Below are 22,144 nucleotides of genomic sequence, written 5' to 3'. Positions count from 1 at the left end.
TTAATTAGTCATTACGGAAAATATTTTTTTAAATGACCTGATAATTATATGAATGGTTCTGAACTACGAAACAGGTGCTGTCAAAAATTGCACATTTTAACATGCTGAAAATAATAAACAGCAAGATGGACAACATTTTGGAATTTGGAATATAGACTTTGTCATTTATATATATACAAGAATAAAAAAGCATTGGAAATGCAAAAGGATATAGGGATGGTATGCCAAAAAGTATACAAACAAGATAGCTATGAATGGCTAGGCACATGGAAATAGAATTGCATCCAAAGTATAGCCCTATAGATTTTCTCCAATCTTCATTCCGTGCCATCATTACGGTTGTAAAAAGCTATAGGGCTATACTTTGGATGCAATTCTATTTCCATGTGCCTAGCCATTCATAGCTATCTTGTTTGTATACTTTTTGGCATACCATCCCTATATCCTTTTGCATTTCCAATGCTTTTTTATTCTTGTTAATTAGTATTTTTACTTACAGTCTTATTTTTAAACTTACATTCATGATAGTATTGTTTTTTTTAGGAGGCGGCTCATTGCCGCCTCCATTAGTAGCAGGTCGCTTCCTGCTGGGATTTAGGTCTTTGGGTTTTGGGCCTTAGGAGTTGCCTCTTGGTCCTCCATCGGTTCTATATTACATAGAGAGTGCTACCGCCTCTCTGATAAAACAGTTAGAGTATTATAAAGTTCTAAAATGTTCATACCTTCACTATTAAATTTTTCTTGGTTCATTCTTTGGCGTTTTGGTAAAGATTTGGCAGTTTTTGATATTTATATTTATAATAGTTTGTGCATGAGGCGGCTTTTTCCCCTTGGGATCCCTGTTATACCGTGCTTTTGAGTCAGCACGTGAGGCAGCCTTCTTTTTTCTGGTTCTTTGTTATAAAGAGCACGTGAGGCAGCTTTTTTACCTCGGAAACCCTGTTATACCGTGCTTTTGGGTCAGCACATGAGGCAGCCATCTTTTTTCTGGTTCTTTGTTATAAAGAGCACGTGAGGCAGCCTTCTTTTTTTCTGGTTCTTTGTTATAAAGAGCACGTGAGGCAGCTTTTTTCTCCTCAGAATCCCTGTTATACCGTGCTTTTGAGTCAGCACGTGAGGCAGCCTTCTTTTTTTCTGGTTCTTTGTTATAAAGAGCACGTGAGGCAGTTTTTCCCCTCGGGATCCCTGTTATACGGTGCTTTTGAGTTAGCACGTGAGGCAGCCTTCTTTGCCTCAGGATTTGCATGATACTTAATTTTTATTATTTCAGCATTTTTCTGATACTATTTCTTTTGCTCAGATAATACCTTGACTTTGTTTTTTTCATAGTCTATATTTCTCTGAGCTTTTTTACTACGTGCTGACTTTGGCATTTTTTATTAAATGTAAACATATAACACTTATGTGTATCTTACTATAATATCACTTATCTTATAGCAAGACAACTCTCGTAGAATTGAGATACTGCCCCGTCACCAATAGTTAAAGTGTGGAACGGTATATACACCAATAATGTAGTTGTTATCTTTATATGAAGTCCTAATCAGTGACAGTGTGAGGTTACTTGGTTAATTTATTGTAGTTTAGTTTAGAAAACTTACTTGTTTTTATTAGTAGATTGTGTATAGTAGCCACAATATCTAGTTATTTTTGTGGCTAGGGCTTGGATTTTGATTCTTTTTGGTCAGCTTCCAGTGAGTTCTTAGAAGATGACTTTCTTGCAGTTTCTTTTGCGGTTAATTTAACTTATTTCCTTTGGCGTTTGGTGAGTTCTTAGAAGAACTGGTCTGATCTACTTTTCTTAGCGAGCGAAGAGATTCAGCTGCATTTAACAATGGTTGCTATAGTGTATTTTTGCGCATGCGTGAGAATTTCAAGTTTCCTCTTTATTTTTCAATAGTTTGACAGTAGTCATGTGTCTTTCTGCCAAGAGCGACAGACGTCAGTGTTAGCCGTGATCATCTAGAGGTTAGGACCCCACGTTGTGGCCATGCTAACCTAGGTTCGAATCCTGGTCACAACATTAACATTTTGTACATATTTTACAGTCCAAAATCTGAAGAATTATTTGTTTTTATAACATTGTTTTTTGACGTCGTACTTGCTGATAGGTTACTCTTATAACAATTTTGATCAACTGAGATAAAGATTTCGTGGTTTCATTAACGCTGGTGGGTTACTGTTTAAAGAAAAAACCTTAACGTTCACCTCAAATATTCAGCGTCCAAGAAATATAGGCCACTGGCAAACTGGAACGTCTGTGAGCATCCGGTGTATTATTTGGAGCTGTCCCTTTTGAGAGAAGTTCCGTGTTCGAAGTGGTCTGTCTACATTGGGTATATAGTGTTTAAAACTTGTTATTACGCGTAATCTTATTTAATTATGGAGTTAGCTAAAATGCGATGGGTCACTGCACTTCTCCGTGTAAAGAGCAGTCGATTGATGCTTGAACTGTTGTCAGAGACCGTTCGTACACCGAGATACATCGTCTCAAAAGAAAGAAAAAAGAAGAAGAAGAAAGAAGAAAGAAGAAAGAAGAAAGAAGAACAATTGGCCATTTTTGTACCCTTTTTTTTTTTTTGCTCTCTTTTGACATTTTAACCGACGTTCTGACACTCGCTGGATTTGTAAGACGCTTCTCTGTAAGAATATGTTCTTTTTGAAACTTATAAGTTGATTTTAGTTGAGATTTGGATAATTTTGTTTTGTAGGCGTATATAGGCGTGTACGGGCCATCCCTATATAGAGAGTGCTACCGCCTCTCTGATATATATATATATATATATATATATATATATATATATATATATATATATATATATATATATATATATATACTAGCAGGTCTCCTTAACCGTAGTTACCCGGTGGAAGCATGCCATCCCTCTCCTACAAAATTAAACTATGGTTGTTGGTGGTGGCCAATCCCCAACGTCCTGATGTTAAGAACGGCTTTCGGAACAGACACCCCTAAACTTCTCATGTTAAAAATGTCGTATTGAATAGATACGCCCAACTTCGCCATGGTAATAACGGTTTTCGGAATAAACACCCCATTTAATAAGGGGGTTGTCAAGGTATTTGCTCCAAGTTTAACCTTGATATATGTTGTGAGCATACCCACCTGCAAAGTCTATAAACTAACAAAGGAATTGGTGGGAGTGGCAGTGTTCTGCGGAGAGAAGTAGACTTGTTTAAGGAGCATGTGTAGAACATTGAATTACAGTGCATAATGCATGTCATTATACCTCGAAAATTACTTTTCTCTGCCAAAGTTAAAAGAGATTGTCATATTCAGCATATTCTAAAACCTACAGCAGTCGTCAGTGTAAAGGAAATTGTGTAGGTAGAGCTAAAGTAAAAAAATGTCCTTAGAAATAGAAAATTTAATGTCAGATCAGTGTTGAAAATGTGTCCTGAAAAGAGAACTAAAAAACTATTATAGTAAAAACAAAACAAATATATAACAAATACGTCTATACGTAGGCAATGTAATGCAAATAAATTTGTACTTTAGCGGTGTAAATTATTTGACAGACCGAAAAATTAAAAAAGAAAATGTAGTCAGATAGAAACTGAATCAAAATTTATGAAAATGAGAATTTTCTGGGTATAATTCAAGCTTTGGGTGTAAAAATGTATTTTACATTTAAAAAATAGTTTTATGATTTGTTAGTCTGTCAACAAACGAAGAATCCACAGTAGCATTAAATAATATAAAAAAGGCAGAAAACTAGAATCCAAAATGTCCACCTAAAAAGCAAAGGAAAACAAAACCAAAAAAGAAAATATGATCATATAAGGGTTTAGAAGATGCTCCAAAATCGAAAAATAATTATTGTTTTGTTTGTTTTTTGTTTTGTTTTGCTTTGTTTTTGTTTCTTTGGGGGGGGGGCTAATCACTTCAACCTAGGTGCCACTTTGATGTAGTGGGCTGCTACAACTCTCTTTTATTAAGAGATTCGTGACATTTTCATTTCATAAGTTGAGACGCTCGATCGAACGATATTTTTTATGAAATCAAAACATTATAGGCTGAAAGCTGCTACGATGTTTTTACTGTTACAAACAAATGTTTTAAAAATGCTAACATGACATATACTGTTTAATAATTTTAAAAAAATAAATAAATAGTTGTCGCAGCCTATTTTGTAAATGTTTTCATCTAATATACATATATATACTTATATACGTATAATCGATTTAAAACAATCCGTGCTGATAATATGTGCGTAGTAAAAGGTGAGGGTATAACTACGTAAAGTTATGAATATGAACGTGGTAGGAATTTTTATTTGGTCTAATATGCATAAAAGTAATGTTTCGTGTAGATTGAGCGGCCATATTAAATAAGGTGGGACGTGTTCATTTTTGTATGAATGTGTGTATTTCGGAATAATAGAATTGTATGGTCTCAGCCAATGAGAATAGCCAGAATGTTAGTTGTGAGAAATTATTAATTTCGAATAGTTAAGTGTAAATGTAGTTGTATGTGTATGAGTGTTTCATCCAGTTAATAAGGGTGTCAGGGCAATAGATTTATAATGTTTAAACAATTACCCGGTGTTGACTGGGAGCGATGAGAGGTCTTTTGTTTTAGAGGGGAAAATATGGACTACTTCGTCTATAAGTCTTAGCGATGGTGATGATGTCACTTGTAGGAAGTAAGGTAGGATTTTATTATAACGAATAAATGTGTATGTAACGGCATTCGAAAGTTACATAAGATGGTGAGTAATAGTTTTGACATAATAAATTTGTATGTGGCATTTGTTATTGCAAACCTACCGTAATTTCGTCCAGAGGGAAATTTCTGCAATCACTTTATTATACAATAGATATACATATATATATATATATATATATATATATATATATATATATATATATATATATATATATTACAATAAAAAATACAGGCGTGAACATGGTTAAGCTTAGACATGGAAAAGTAAGAATTGATTATATAATGTTATAAATTGAATTTTTTTTAATTCTGAATGCTGCAATATTTTAAGTTATAAATTTATTATATTTCTATTAGAATATCTTGTCCTTTTCTTTTCCAGTTTTAACAACTAGTCCTTTACTTTTCCATGTTTAAGCTTACCATTACTTTTCATGCTCGCATTTTTCTAGTGTAATCCATGATTTTCCAGGCTTCAAATAAATTTACTTGTTCTTTGTTTAATTTCAGTCTTATTTTTTGCCCCCATAAACACATATGTAATAACAATGTACGGCACTTGTCTGTTTTCAATTTATAAAATTATATAATCAATTCTTAATGCTGCAATATCTTCAGTTTTAAATTTATATTTTTTCTAAGATATCGTGTCCTTTGCTATTCAAATTTTTAACAACTGGTTCTTTACTTTTCCATGTTTAAGCTTAACCATATTACTTTTCATGCTCGATTTTTATCTTGCAATATATATATATACATATATATATATATTTGTCTGCGAACATGTGAGTTAGTTCACTATGGACTCTAAAACGGCTGGATCATTTTTTTTATTCCACATTAATGTATTTTATGTATCTGGAAGTGTTCTTAGATATGTTTGGTATCGGAATGCTTCCGATACGTATAGAATATCAATAATCGAAAAAGTCCGATTAAAGAACCAACAGTCCGATCTAGACCAACGTTAACACCCTTATACAGCCTAAAATCACAAGTGCATTTGAGAAGTTTTATCAGCGCACAATCAGAAGAGTTCGGCGGATAAAACCAACAGTAGTTTATTTAATCAGACAGGGGTTCGTGCTTTCGAAATGAATGTTTCTGTTTAGAGCATAATTTAACCATGATACTTGACCTTTGTATTTTAGACTTTAATTCAAGCTATCATATAAAAATAATTTTATAAAATCGACAGTAGGTTCTATAAAATCAACAGTAGGTACAATATAGACTACAATGTTTTGCGTAATAAGTCACTGTGGGGAGGTAAGTGAAGCTTCCTCCGATGCATCACGGCGAGTCTCCGACTAGAAATGGCAATCAATCGATTGAAAAATGATTTCGAAGACAATAAAAATATTGAAAGTGTGAAATATTCGGTGATCCTCATGCAATCCCTGGCAACATCGAGTTTTCATACTAATATATATGTGTGTGTGTGTGTGTGTGTGTGTGTGTGTGTGTGTGTGTGTGTGTGTGTGTGTGTGTGTGTGTATCACATACGCACATGCACCAGTACTTACTCCGTATAAATAGATGAATATATAGATTAATAGATAAGTTACAAATGTGATTGCTGTGTAGGTTTGTTTACAAGCAAACATTAATTAAATCTTTCTTAGTTAATTAATCATACACGTAGCATTAACTATTAACCAAGAGAAAGAGTGCCTCAATTCGTGGACTTATTTGTTTCTAACCAAAAGAAAACAAAAGACAAAAGTGAAAACCAATAGTGTTAAAGATTAATTAAGAAACGAACCACGCCGATGATGTCATTGAGTAAATAACACGTGAATAACAAACAAAAGATGAAAACACAAAATGTCTCCGTCTTCTGAGGTAAACAAATTAATATTGTTCTAAATTGAATCTTGAAGTTTCTTTTTTGTCGCGACGGCCAATGAACAGCGGTGATCAAATAAGGTGATCACAACTCATGCTAATAAATAGATCGATATATCTGATCAGTTCCAAAAAGTAAACGGTGATTATTATTATTTTTTTTTTTTTTTTTTTTTTTTTTTTGACAAACATATCCTGTTCACAGCCATCTGCCAAAAATAAATGTCTGGGAATTTTTGCTGTTTATTTTGTTTGTTCTTTGGTTTTATTCTTTCTTAAAACAATATAAAATGCTTGTTTCTGAAGTTTTGAGATGAGGATTGATGTTTATTCGGACTATTGTTCTCATCTTGAGTGTCATTTTCACAACGTTGCGGTCGATGTAATATTCGACCTTCTTCAGATGTATCTTGTCGAACTCGGGAATTTGGACGGAATTTCGAACGGAATCCTTTATGCTCTCCTTCCCTCAGCCATGACTGGATAGAGGTCGCAATTGTATTTTAAGGTCACCCACACTGAGAATTGAACCTTCAATCTTCAGGAGAATATCACTTTTACAACTGATTTTTCCAAGTACTTTAACAACTGCGCCACGTAGTTTACATTTCATTGTAGAGAGCATGCTACTTGCGTGAAGTAATTAAAGATTCCGTTCGAAATTCCGTTCAAATTCCCGAATTCGATAGAAACATTACAGAGTTCGACAAGATATACCTGAAAAAGTCTTCAGAATAAGTAAGGAAAGTGAGAGGCGGTTTCTTCTGATTGGTTGTTGGTTAACAAAGAAACTTTTTCAACATTGACGTTTTAGAGACGATTACCATAGCAACTTTTACGTCGTCGAGACCTTCATAAATCTTAGCGGGAATGTTGCTCACATGCCATCTTTTTTGGTTATATAGAGAGAGTTATTAAAAGTGATGCTCTTTGCCGTGCTGGGGCGGATAATCTTTCGTTTACGGTGTCGCTCGTTAATTCTGTTTCTCTCTCTTCTTTTTTTTTTGTCCCTTCTTTCTGTTTATTTACTGAATTACGTCATTTATTTGACTTTTTTATTTAGCCAGTTTAAGAAGTTGGTAATAATCTTTTAATAGATTGTTGACAATACGTATGATATTGAACACAAAAAAGAAAATATTAATTCAATGAAAAGCCTGGAAAAAATCATGAATTACATAGAAAAATGCGAGCATGAAAAGTAATATGGTTAAGATTAAACTTAGAAACGTAAAATGACTAGTTGTTAAAATATTGCAGCATTAAGAAGGAATATATAATGTTAAATTGAATTTTTTTTAATTCTTTATGCTGCAATATTTTAAGTTATTAATGTATTATATTTTTACTAGAATATTTTTTCTTTTCTTGTTTTAACAACTAGTTCTTTTACTTTTCTCTGTTTAATCTTAACCATATTACTCTTCAAGATCGCATTTTTCTATGTAATATAAGTATATATAAGTGAGAATGTGTGTGAGGACAATTCTCAACCTATATACTCAGCGAATTTTATCTACAGACTTGAAAATTGATATATAGGGTATTCAGACATTTGCAAAATATTTTCATCCGTTTTCATCCGGAAAAGGGGCTGCTAAGGGGTCAAAATTGAAAAATTGATACGTGTGTGGGGCTATCGGACTTGTATTTGTTTGTCAACTGTTTCACGAATGCGCATGCGTGAATCGTTCACAAGGCAGATCCCTTATGTTAAGAATAAGTAAGTTTGATCTTTTTTTAAAGAACATGGCAAGCTAGCTTAATGGGTATCGTACTTGACTCACTGTCTTTAGGTTTTGGTTTCGATCTCAGCTCGAGTATTTTTGATTTACTTACAAGAAGTGAACTGTTTACAAAAGGCATAATACTTGCATCCACAGTTCTCAGTTTCTGTATGTATTAAAATATAATATTTATGCATATTTTATAACTGGGCAACGCCGGGCAGCCTGTTAGTATCTAATATTTGAAAGCGATTTCACGCCCATTTACTTGATCGTAAATAGTGATTAAGTAAAATAATTCGCGGTAGCCATTTTGATTCGAGAGAGGAACTAAATACATAACCAGAACGGAAGCGAGTAAGTGCTGGGTTCTTGGTTTCTATATATTTTAGCCCTTACTAGCTTCCGTTCCAGTTAGTTTTATCCGGAATCAAAATAGCTACTACAGATTATTGAATTTACCTCACGGACACATTTTCATACTTGACCTCATCTACATACACCTTCACACTCTTATACGCACATCCACACACATATACCAATACACACACACACACACACACACATGCTTACACACATACCTTAACTACACTGTATGCTTTACATCTTCTGGCGTATCTTAGGAAAAAAAACCTTTACTAATACATCGAAATTAAATATAATGGCCTTTATAAAAAATTCTAGGAAATAGGGATATAGTTCTAATATTTACTGTTAAAGAAAATGTATTTGTTATTGCTTTAAAGCAAAAGACTACTGTAATCTTATGGTAAATATATACTTATGTACAAAACGAAAGCACGTGTGACACCCCTCACATGATTCCATTTCCGTTTGATAAAAACCGGTTTTCTTTTTCGTTGTAGACCATTTACTAGTTGACCAGTTGTGCACAAATCCTAAGAATGATAGGAGCCTTCTATCATGTGTGCGTGTGCAGTCAGCACCAACCTTATTCGGGTTTAACCGGATTCCTCCGAAGGAGGAAGTTTCATGGGAGTGTAAAATTCACAAGCGGTCCTCAGTCGCATGTATATCCTCGTTAACGGAGATGATGACGTTAGGTTTTTGCAACTTTTTGCAGGGAGGTGCCGGCGTCCTCCTATATACAGCACCTGGACTTCCTAAATTGGTCACCCATTTTAGTAATGATCAGGCTCAACGTTGCTTAACTTCGGTGATCTGACGGGAACCGGTGTGTCAACATGATTATGCCGTATATAGCCTTCTATCATGTTTGAAAGTAACACAATTTTCAACGAGCAACATCGGAGATGCGCCGCAGTACAACTCATGCTCCCTACTGATCCAGGTTATGAAAACAGAACCATTGCCAGCATTCTCAAAATGTAAATCCGAAGGGTTCAATGCTTGAGGGGCACAACTCAACGAAGTTTCTGGCCATGGTTTATGGTTTTTGGTGTGGTTTTAAGTAAGGGACACATCATACCACCCCACATCTTCGAAGTCGGCTTGAAAGTCAAGACTAAAGTGTACCTGGATGTGCTGAAGAAAGAAATTAGTACTCAATCGAAGTTTGTTTTCTTTTCGATGTGGAAAATTATGGGATGCTCTGTTATCTTTATTACTTGTTTCACGACGTTTCGGCCAACTATTCCTCTGATTTTCGTCAGGTGGAAACCGCGACGGATAGGAACTTCGAATCTCCTAACTGCATTCTCAGCAATCACTGCCATCCATAGTTGTTGTTATATCACCACATTTTGGCCAAGTAAGCCTCTGGCCGGCTTTGGGTAGGATTGAAACCGCTATCTTCAGACAATTCTCACCTGGAACTGTAGAGATTCAATGTCTCTATCCACTGCGCCACGGGCCCCGAAGGGCAATCAAGGTTGGATTTTTTTTTTTTTTTTTTTTTTTTTTGGTCTTATAAATCCACGTTTATTCATTATGCCTGATCTTCCATGGTCGGGTCCGTGTCGAATGATATATATATTATTTACTTGGAATTCATTTGATCAAGATCAACTATTGCTTCGACAAACCCTGATAAACTCGAAGTTCTTTATTTAAACATCGGTCCCACCGTTGCTGACGTTATCGAGTGTTGTTCAGGATTTGAGCACGCTGTCGAATTACTGAAAGGTGTTTACAAGTCTTCAAGCGTTATTCATGCTAGACATCTGCTTTCCACGCGTCTGCAACAAGAAAACTGCTTTGGGTAAGATTGAAACCGCTATCTTCAGACAATTCTCACCTGGAACCGTAGAGCTTCAATGTAGAGGTTTACTTGGCCAAAAACGTGGTGAGACGACAACAACTACGGATGGCAGTGATTGCTGAAAATGCAGTTAGGAGACTCGAAGTTCCTATCCGTCGCGGTTACCACCTGACGAAGGCCAGAGGAATAGTTGGCCGAAACGTCGTGAAACAACAACTAATAAAGATGAGAATAATAGTCCGCAATAAATAAATTAATAAAAATTCCTTGGTTTTGTTTGTTAATATAGGTTTAATATAAGTTGAATTTTTGACTTGCACCCATACTTTTTCCTAATACTCTTTTATTAACTATACCACTGAGTTTGTTCTGATTGTTACCGGCCTGCAATAATACTATAGTTATAAATACTAGCGGTACCTGTGGAAATTCCACAACGGCAACTTTCATATGTTATATATTGCTGTTGGAAGTTCAGCGTAAATGAAGAACCCCGCGTATTATTGTAGCCCGTTTGTTAAACATGTAAAAGTATTTATCTAAGTAATCTGGTTAATGAAGTGTCAGACTATATCTGATGATTACGGTTTATCCCCAATATCCTTATATGAGTTTGTGACATATTTCCATTGTATGGCCGCCCGGCGCGAACGGAAACCCCACAATATCATTATACCATCTATAGACAGAACAGATGCTACCCTTGGACCATAGCCAGAAGATTACGAAGATGTGTTTTAGTTTAAAGTACAGTACAAAAGCAACATCATTTGTTTTTCTTTTTTGTTGCTGTTGTTGTTTTTGTTTTTGTTTTTTTTTTTTTGTTTTGTTTTTTTACATTGCGTTTTCGGTGATCGGGATATCCTATTTATTATAAAAGATGATAGATGATAACATACTACGAACATAAGGTTAGCGTATCTATATACTATTTTAATGTTCGTAGTATGGTATCACTAGTGACTATGACAAAAGAATATGTTTTTCATTGTTTTTACTCTCGAGTATATACCCGACATAGTTAATGAACCGAGAATCACATCACTTTATATAAAAGCATATAAAGTATCAACGAATACACACTCGAGAGTCGATACAATTAAAAGAATATGCTGTTGTCCCAGCCCTAGTTATCATCTTACTAACCTCCTTGTTTAATAAAAAGGATCTCCCGATCGAATAATTTTTAATCTGGAAACCGTGACATACGTACGTACGTTAAAGGTACTACGGTATTGATATATAGATGACAAGTTGGGAAGATAAATTATTATTTGTCATAAACTATCAATTTAACAATAGTAGCCAAAGGAGTTCACTGCTATATGAATATTTTGGTGCGGCTTCGTGTTACATTTAATACAAAAATTAGAGTACGGCTATGTTTTTCGTTTGATACAAACATTTTGTTATTATTACATGATACGTCGAACACGAAAATTGTGTTAAGGCTTACATGTTACGTCTACGTTGTACGGGTGTGCCGTTGGCTTTAATACAGCAGTCGTAAGACCTCAAAAGCTATGAACTTCACTAAAAGAGGAACGTATGCATTTTGTTGGTAATATTCTAAATTTCATATCTTTTTACTTACAACTAAAACTCGGAATAATATTTCTAAGCCTATCTCTGCTCTATCGTAACGAGATCGCAGAGATTCGACTGACCTTCAATCTATGCCCCCCCCGGCAAAATATTCACAATAAACACCCGTCTAGTTACAACCACTGTCAACAATTTCCTTATCTTTCTATCTGTGCCTAAATCTAAACACAAATTCAATGGAACACTATGACGTGAGACTGCTTTTCAGCTGATTACAATATGGTCGTTTTCAAGTTTAATGTAAACAAGTTTTTATTGAGCCATCCTATTTAATAATAAAATTCTACCCACGTTCTTCCACTACCGATCATTACGGTATTGTCTCACCGACCACCTGACACTTGTTAACCCTTATCCTCGAGTTCCTTCGGACTTTGATAAGCGGTGACTTCCTTGTAGAAAAAGCAGATAAAGAGAGTTAGAAAGAGGGTGAAATGTGGAGAGACTGCAATTTCCTTTGTCCTTACATAAATTTTAATGCGGGATCGATGAACGTCAAATACTTCTACTGGTATGCGCATGCGCATACATACATAAAACTTGGGGGGGTGCGTGTGTGTGTGTGATCGATAAAACACAATCCTGTTCATTTGTTATTGTTATTTTTCGTGACGAAAGAAGCAAATCGTAAAGCTTGGAGCGGGGCTGTTTTTATTTTTGTCGTGATTTTTTTTTATTTTAATGAATATTTTTATGAAACAAAATATTGATTTGTATTATTGATGTTAAAATACATCAGAGCTATAATTTGCTTCATAAAACCAATTTTGGTAGCAATATCATTTGCGGTCATCAAATAAAATTTAAATTAGTAGAAAAATAATTGTATTATAAACAATAGTTAAGTTTATTAACATAAAGTATATTTGTTGATAATAACCTTTGGGGGGGGTAGTTTAGCTCCTACAGAATAAGTAATCTTACTTACGCATCCAAATCAATATTCCTAATGTTAGTTTGTAGCGTGGATAATAGTTAACTAGACTCTCATCTCATCTTTCTCTATCTCTTTCTCTCTCATTTATATATATATATATATATATATATATATATACAAAGAAATCACCACTTATCAATGCACATAGGCCACTAGAGGATAAGGGTTAAAGAGTGGTCAAATGCATAATATCATAGTAATCGATAGAAGTGTAAATTTGGTAAATTGGATTAGTTAAGGGGAACGGCTCATCAAGAACTTGTTTACATTGAACTTGAAAACGGTCATATTGTAATCAGTTGGAAAGCAGATGGCATCTACGTTTAAGTTTAGGCATAGATAAAGAGTGGGGAAAATTATTGATTATGTTTACAGCAAAACGAATGTTTCTCGTGAATGTTTTGCGAGTGGGAACCATGGATTGGAGCTCAGACCAACACTTGCCATAAAAATAACGATCAAACAGAGACAGGCTCGCAACGTCTCTTCTGTGAGAAAGAGGTTGCAGAGAATAAAGAAAAGGGCATATCCCTGTAGGCTACGAAGTTTATTCTGAACTCTGTCAAGTTGTGTGTGTGTGTGTGTGTGTGTGTGTGTGTGTGTGTGTGTGTGTGTGTGTGTGTGTGAAGAAGTTTTGGGTAAAAAAAAAACATGTAAAAATAAAAATAAAGAATGCAGTTTAAATTCCCGAGGAAAAACAAACTAAATTTAACCTATCGCAGACTTAGCACCTACATAATCCGACTTCTAAAAAGTTAACAATTACAGTAGATAGTTCACTTATATAAGGACGGAGAAGAAAGAGAAAACAGCCGATCGCGGAAACAGCAATTCTTCTCTCTTTGGAGATGACTCGCAGAATATGAGAACTAAAGTATAAAATAGGGTGGTACTAAAGTTGCCAGTTTACCTAAAGTAAACCCAACGCCAGTAAATAAAAAATATATTACGCGATTCTGTTAAATAAAAATAGACTTGCATAATCCGACTTCTCAAAAAAGAGAATTTAACTATGATGAAAAAAAGAAGACCGAAATAAAATAAAAAAATTTAATAGGAAATGTGGATCCTCAGTTGCTTACTATGTAACTGTTTCGGATATTTAAAAACAAGACAGTTGTAAAATGCATGGCTCTCCAGTGGAAAATAACACTTCCACAATAATAAAATGTAGAGCAATACGGTTACTATTTATATTAATCTATCTATATATATAAAAGCCAAACGTCTGTGTGTATGTATGTATGTATGTATGTATGTATGTTTGTTTGTAACGCTAAAACTTTTGAAAGACGGAACCAAACTTGACAAATTTGGTATCATATCGAAGCCCCATCACCCGGATGACAAATATCGAAATTTCACATCAAACGGACCGCTAGAAGTTGGTCAACTGATCAGTTATCTTCGAGGGGGCCCCCAAAAAAACCTGTCATTATCTATATATATAAAAGACAAATGTTTATTTGTAACACTAAAACTTGAGATGAAAGATTCCTCTCCCCTAAGAATAAAACATATGTTCAATATCTGCTTTTGTTTTTTCATTATTTATACGGTCCCGAGCAACGCCGGGTAGCCCTGCTAGTATATATAAATAAATTAAAAATGAAATAATATATATAATAATAAGATTACAAAATCTATTCTGCAACATGTTAACTAGCATATAAATGTTATGAAAATAAAAATGCATACAAGCTTTAGTACATTTAGTACCAAACAGGCAAATAGATAAGAGAAAGGAGACCTAGCCATACATAACTGAAAAATGTGTGTGTGTGTGTGTGTGTGTGTGTGTGTGTGTGTGTGTGTGTGTGTGGTTTACTGTTTGTAAATAAACAAGCAGCTCGAGCACTGTAAAAGCGGTGGGCGAATGTTTATTTAATGAACTTTTGATGAAGTCATTTGCGAGCACTGATCCCATGGGCCGGAGCTTAGAACTGCCGACTATCCACGCGAGGGTTGTAGGTTCAATTACTGGATGGAGGAAGGTGCTAGTCTAGCCGCATTGATGAGTTGTGATACAAAGAAGCAGTACTGTATGTGGATGACTATATGTGTGTGTGTGTGTGTGTGTGTGTGTGTGTGTGTGTGTGCGCGTGTGTGTGTGTGTGTGTGTGTGTGTGTGTGTGTGTGTGTGTGTGTGTGTGTGTGTGTGTGTGTGTGTGTGTGTGTGTGTGTGTGTGTGTGTGTTTTTGATTGTCGAATTGTTGTTATAATAAATTAGTATTTCACACTGGTTCACAAAGTTTATCGTTTCGAACGAGCGGAAATCATTTCGATTGATTGGTTCGGCGGGAAAATCTTTTTACGCAATTTTTGCTAAAGTGTTTTGTGGCAAACGCAACACGATTGAATTGTTTGCTGTTCCATGCAGATTAATTTTATATGAAATCATGTTTTTATTAATCTGGTAGGTGGCAGATGCTGCATAGGGTAATTGAATTGGCTATCTCCCATTTCTACTCTATACGGAAAGAAAGAAAAGAAAAACATCGAGTAACAGTAGAAAGAAAAGAGGTAACATCTACAAGCTAATCTTGGCACGGATCTATGCGATGTGAAATTATCGTTAAAGATCCTGGGGGCGTGTGCTTTAAAAAGATAAAATCATTTATTTGCATATGAGAGGAGTGAAGGAAAACGTGTTGAGTGTTTTGCAGCTAAGAGAACACATCAAAGTTAAGAGTTGATGAAAATTACGACGTCAGTAAAAACGAGTGCTGTCAATTTTCAATTCAGATGATATTTTATATAGCAAAAAAGTGCACAGCAGACACTTCTTTTATTTGTATAGATTCGGCGGGAAAATCTTTTTACGGGTTTTGTTTATTTTTGTTGAAGTGTTTTGTGGCTCAACGCAACACAATTGAATTGTTTGTTGCTCCATGCAGATTAAATCTTTTCAAATGAAAATGTTGATTTAGCAGAAAATGTGCTTCTTCCCATTTCATATGAAACTAACCCAAAGTCAACTCTATGGAAGATTTTAATATGAACTATTAGAGCTTCATTTGATGAAAATTTACAATCTGTTTTTATTTTATTAATGCATATTTTTTAGATGAGATCGTCTATTTTGTAAACAATTACAAACAATAATATTACATTTTTCGAACAAAAACTAATTTTTTAGATTATGCTAAAATGGATTTTTCTTTAGGCACTCAACTATTTCTATCATACTAAAATGTAGTCGGATCACAGTGGTTGGTTATTGCTACATTTTTTGTATTAATGAGTCACCATTTATCACATACTAAAGTCAATGTATAAGGATTAATGAGATTGATGAAAAATCTCTACAGCCGATCGCGGAAACAGCAATTATTCTCTCTTTGGAGATGACTCACAGAATATGAAAACTAAAGTATAAAATAGGCTGGTACGAAAGTTACCAGTTTACCGAAAGTAAACCTAACGCCAGTAAATAAAAAATATATTACGCGAAGTCGTTTGAAGGTATGAAGATACTTTATTTCCGAACATACAGAAAGCACAAACCGAATGTGAAACGGAAATGAAAGGACTGTCCTATTGAGTTATTTTCCTTGACCGATAAGTGGTCTTAATTCAATACCAGAGCACTTTCTACTCTTCATATCAAGCGATTTTTTATATAATGCTCCTGATTCTATATGCTGATTGGTCTTCTTTGGTGTTAGCTATTATTTATACGCATATATAGTGAAACAGAGACAGTAAGTATTGATTATTATCTGTAGCAAGGTCAATAGTAGCCGAATTTGACCCTTTACAGCACATCAGGTATTCATGCCAACTTTTATTCAATTATGTCCAACAGTTCCGGAGACTATAGTATGCATTCCTATTTTAGTAGTAGTAGTAGTAGTAGTAGTAGTAGTAGTAGTAGTAGTAGTAGTTGTCAGATAATTGACCAACAGAAAGACAGTAAAACAGACAAGCATATATGCTTAATCATAATATAGGCTAAGAAAAAATATGTGCTCGGGGTATTCATATATTTTCTAATTTTTTTTTTCTGATCTGTTTACCCCAAATAAGTTATATTGCAACTGAGCACAAAGGGCTACTCTGATAAGAATCAGATTTATAGGTTGCGATCAAGGTGAGAAGTAGAGCAGTAAGATGTTCACATTACGTTTACTTTTCCACATGTTGCTACGTTCAAGAAACAAGGAACAAGAAGGAAATTCATCCCGGAATGATTAAATTGAAAATAAGCGAGTATTTTGAAAAATGTATTTCCTTTGGAACAGTTAAATAAAGCTAATATTTGTATATTATTTTTATCATCTTTAATCGGTAATGAGTTTTATCTCTTCTTTTTATAAATGTTCATCCGAGAGAATCCACATAAAAAAGCATTCCTTTAAATTTTAACCTATTTCGTTTGCTTTTAATTTTGCTTTTACACTTACCCGACATGTTTATATTCTGGAGTTTGACGTAACATCCGGTACTATTATATTACGTCCGTCTAAAGATCCGATTGTATAACATCACATCCTCTGTATGTAAACTAAGCATTAATATATTAGCACGATAAAGGATAATTAGTGTTCCATGTAAAGTTATTTTTGAATTAATAGTATTCTTTTCCGAAATAGTTTTACTTATTTAAACATAAATTCCCTAAGAAGAATTAACTACACTTCTCTTATATGATGAGTGCGAATATCGGGTAGTGCCATTCGACTAAAATAGGTAAAGTGTGGTTAAAGAATCAATGCGAATCTCCTAAACGCGTGTTTACCTATACGAATGCATCGACAAAAATAGCAAAATTGACTCGTTAAATGAATATGCATTTTTTTACAAATGAGTTACAATATATCAAGGATAAAATTTAAATAGTGCCAGGTAGTGGGTGAGAAAATAGTGTAGTGTTCTATAGTGGTGGGTATTGGGTAGTATTTGATTATTTAGGGGGTGCATCAAAAAGAATTTATTTACATTGGACTTGAAACCGACCACGTTGTTGTCAGCTGGAAAGCAAGTCTGCGGTACAGAGTTCCACATGCAGGCAATTCTGGGAAAAACACTTTATGAAATTTGCATTTAGATGTAGGTGCAAATAGAGAGTGGGGGAAATTATTGATAGTGCGATTGTATTTTTTTTTTTTTAGAATGTTTTGCTGGGATGTGAACCATAGATTGAATAGTTAGTTTTTACAAACCACAGTACAACATAAAGTAAGCATACAAATAGTTAATACAGATCGCAGAAAATTGAATACACATAGGTGTTATAAAGGCAAGTCGTGTGAAGCGCTGCTCAGTTTCGGTCAAAGATTTTGAAACGAAAGCTATGGCTTTACTTTTTTGGATTAGGGCTGCTACCAAACCTCTGGATAATCAACTTTTATAATGAACTTTTTTGAAGGGTCATAATAGCGGAGTAACATATCTATGCATATTAAGTCTATTATCTTACAGTCGTCACATGAGAGTTCGTCAGTAAGGAACGGATCAAGACCCACTAGGTGTGTCCCGTTCGGTGAACAACGGACAATATGGGAGAGAAAAAAACTCAAGTCTCAGACCTCATCAGAAGGGAGACGAGGTAAAAAAAAGTATTCTCACGATATTGAGAGTCCCTCTACCATTTCTTTCAAGGGCACAACTCTGACTCCAAAATTTCAATCTTCTAAAGGGAAATAACTTTGTTCATACATAATTTTTAATGAAATGAAAAAAAAAATGCATTTGAATTAAATAGTACACTATATTTAAAATATGAAAAGGTCTTCATCATAATATAAAGTGTAACATGATGTGAACGAAATCTTTTAATTCTATTTCTTTGTATTATCTTATTGGTTTGATTATACTACAAAAAAAAACATTTTTGAATAAAATAAACACATTTAAATTATTTTTAAAGAATATACAACGTCGCTCAGTTTCCATGGAACTCCAGTAAATTTTTATAAATTTTTACCAAAAACCTTTTGAATTTTTTTCTTGTTTTTTTCTTCGGATTCCTATTATTTATATTATTAATATTACTTATAAAATTAACAAATCAATCTATAAATTATACATGTTATAAAAAACATATTTTTGATGATTAAGCACGGAAGAGGAGGTCATGAAAAAGTGGCCAGTATATGACATGTGAATAAAAAATTATTTAACTTATTAATTTAAAGTTTTTTATATAAATATTTGTTTTAATGATAATAATCCCTTTAATCTCTTCTCTTTTTTTATATTTTTGCTTTTAATAGTTTTGTGCCAGCCTTTGTTATAAAGGCACAGTCTTAGCCCCTTTGGCACCGAATCATAGTTTTGTTATGTAAGAATTTGGAATATTGTTGGATTCCTCTTTAACATTGGCTCATAATAGATCCAAGTTCCTTGATGTATATTTTCCTTATTTAATTTTTTTTAATCCAGAGATTTTCTATAGGGTTTAAGTCAGGACTATGTGCTTGCCAGTCAGCCAACACAGTAATACCCTTTTCTTCAAAAAATCTAGAACTTTTAGAGGTGTGGCACTTTGCCTCATCCTGCACAAATACATGCTCATTTTGGTGGGTTGGAAGGTATATTTTATCCAATATGTCTTGGTATTTATAATTGTTCAAGTTACCTTTATACAGTTTGATGCATCTCTCTCCAGTAGCTTTGATACATCCCCAAATATTAATAGAGAAATTTGCTTCTTTGAAGATTTTTCTGGTATATTTGTACTTCTTACGTAGATATGGGGTTGTTCTTACATATATTCGGCCTCTTGGATAGAAGTTTATCCTGCATTCATCTGAGTAGACAATATTATCAAGTTCCTGTTTTGTTTTGTTTTGTTTTTTTCAGCATATTCTTACAGAAATTTTTCCTGTTTGCAACATGCCTCATTTTTAATAGTGTTTTCTTTCTTGCAAGCCACATACCCCCGTAAATTATGTCCCATTCAAGCCCTCTTACATGTAGAAAGAGATATATTTACAGACATTCTGCTTATATATTTTGGGCCGCTGCGAGGAAGGTGGGCTCTCTCTACCGTGCTAGAAAACTACTAACACCCGAAAGTATCCTGTACCTCTATCAGGAAACCATTCGCGCATATATGGCGTATTGTTGTCACATTTGGGCTGGTGCATCGGCTACTAGTCTCTCGCTCCTTGACAAGGTTCAAAAAAGAGTCGCAAATCTGACAGGCCCTAAACTGGCATCTAAGCTTCAGCCTCTGTCCCATCGACGAAACGTTGCATCCCTCTGCTTGTTCTACAAGTATTTTAATGTTAAATGCTCTGGTGAACTGCAAGCACTTGTGCCCCCACGACGTGAACACCCTCTACAAACCCGACAGGCTGCTAAATCCCACTCCCACACTGTAGAGATCCCTAGATGTAAAACATCTTTCTACTCCAGTAGTTTCTTCCCTAGAACCGCTAGACTTTGGAATTCCATTCCAGGTCCCTGCTTCCCCAACTGTACTGACGTGCAGAAGTTCAAGTGCAACGTGAACAGACATCTTGCTGCCAAAATCCCTACATAGTACCCCAGTAGTTGTTGCCCCTGATAGTAACCCCCTACACCAAAGTGGCAATGTGCCTTGTTTTGGGTGAAAATGTAATAAAAAAGAAAAATTAATTAAAAATAAAAATTTGCAAGGAGCTTCTTGGCCGCCCAGTATCGGTGTTTCCTTGAATTTAAGCAAAATCTCCTCTCATCTCTCTCTGTCAGCTTTCTCTTTTTATAGCCTTTCGGAAGATTATTACTTGTTCCATGGGTTACATATTTTTCCACTGTTAATCCATACATTTCAAACTGTTAATCTATGAAATTAAGGGATTAGTCTTTTTTCCTTCTTCATTACAATCAATTCTCTTATTTTCATTAGTATAGTAGGCATTTATAATAATTTTTATCAAATATGAATTTCGAGAAAACAACGTGGTTAGATGATTCTAATTATGGAAATATTCCACTAAAGAGAGGTGAATACTTTTCATTAACTCTCCCTCGTTTTTTTTTCACATTTTTTTTTAATATTTACTTTATTTATATTGCAAGTTACAAATAACTTTTTTAGTGCTTATCATAGTTACTTTTGATATAACTATCACAATCCGAAAAAAAAACAAGAAAAAAATTTTTTTTTTAAATTGGAGGAGAAAATTTAGAAAAATGTACCGAGTGCCCACTCGAAACTAAGCGGTGCTGTATATTCTTAAGATGCGTCCATTCAATATACGTGATTAGCGATGACAATACCATTTCAAATTGACGTGACGGACAAGCCAACGAATGGCTAAAGCTTTTCATAAACGGATGCATGTAAAAACTGTTGAAGATGCACGTTCAGCACAAACATGGCCGACGTGGATCGGCGTCGTTTATTGCGCGTGTTCAGAAAATCAATAAGCAGATCATTGAAACAGCAAAGAGTGAAAAAGAAGTAGAAAGCCTTTCCGAATGAAAATATCAAGTTTGGTGTCCAATATTGTTGTTTTCTGCTGAACAATTACACATGATTGATTAGACGTTTTATTCTAGTTGCAATTGAATGAATAAATCAATTGCATTTTACATTCTTGAATTCTATTGGTTACGTCATTTCCCCTTCTAATACAGACTCATTTCACACAAATTGTATTAATTGAGCGTTATCAATTTCTTGGCGAAATCTAATTGGTTGCCTTCCCCTGGAAGCCAAATGGTAAAATTTAAACGCGTAAGGACCTGCTTAGTAAACTGAATTAACAAACCATTACGCGCAAAGGTTTCCGGCCAAAATAATCGAAATGAATTGCTACCGTTAATTTAAATGAAACTACTTAGAACCTTTACAAAACATCAAATATTTCCAACTGAATCTGAAGTCGTTTTTCCAGCTTACATAAATGCTAGGGGGTTGAAGATTAATTTCCAAACCAAATAGGTTCTGATTAACTTCTAGAGTTGGTTAAGTTTGGTTTGTTTCGGATTTTTTTATAGATTGACTTTTAGCAGCTTTGCAACTCTCGCTTCTCTTATTTTGTCCTTTAGTCCTCACATTCCATTAGTGATGTTTCTGATAAAGATGGAATAATAGCTGTTTTCTGGATTGGAATCTATCCATTTTGACCTTGAAGTAGTATTTTAGCTCATTACATCAGATGGGTTTATGTATTGTCTGAAGCGATTTCCATATAAAAATTGATTGTTAAGATTATTCAGAC

At 34.4% G+C, this 22,144-nt stretch overlaps 1 pseudogene; it reads right to left on the bottom strand.

Annotated features, from left to right (window-relative positions):
* Positions 1 to 9,365: 9,365 nt before the first annotated feature.
* Positions 9,366 to 9,484, bottom strand: LOC145263740 (5S ribosomal RNA; annotated as a pseudogene).
* Between the last annotated feature and the right edge of the window lie 12,660 nt (positions 9,485 to 22,144).

The sequence above is a fragment of the Euprymna scolopes genome, chromosome 3 (genome assembly GCF_053919585.1).
Source record: "Euprymna scolopes isolate OS-2025 chromosome 3, ASM5391958v1, whole genome shotgun sequence".
Taxonomy (NCBI): Eukaryota; Metazoa; Mollusca; class Cephalopoda; order Sepiida; family Sepiolidae; genus Euprymna; species Euprymna scolopes.
Note: the sequence above shows the minus strand (reverse complement) of the source record. Positions and strands in the feature narration are given on the sequence as shown.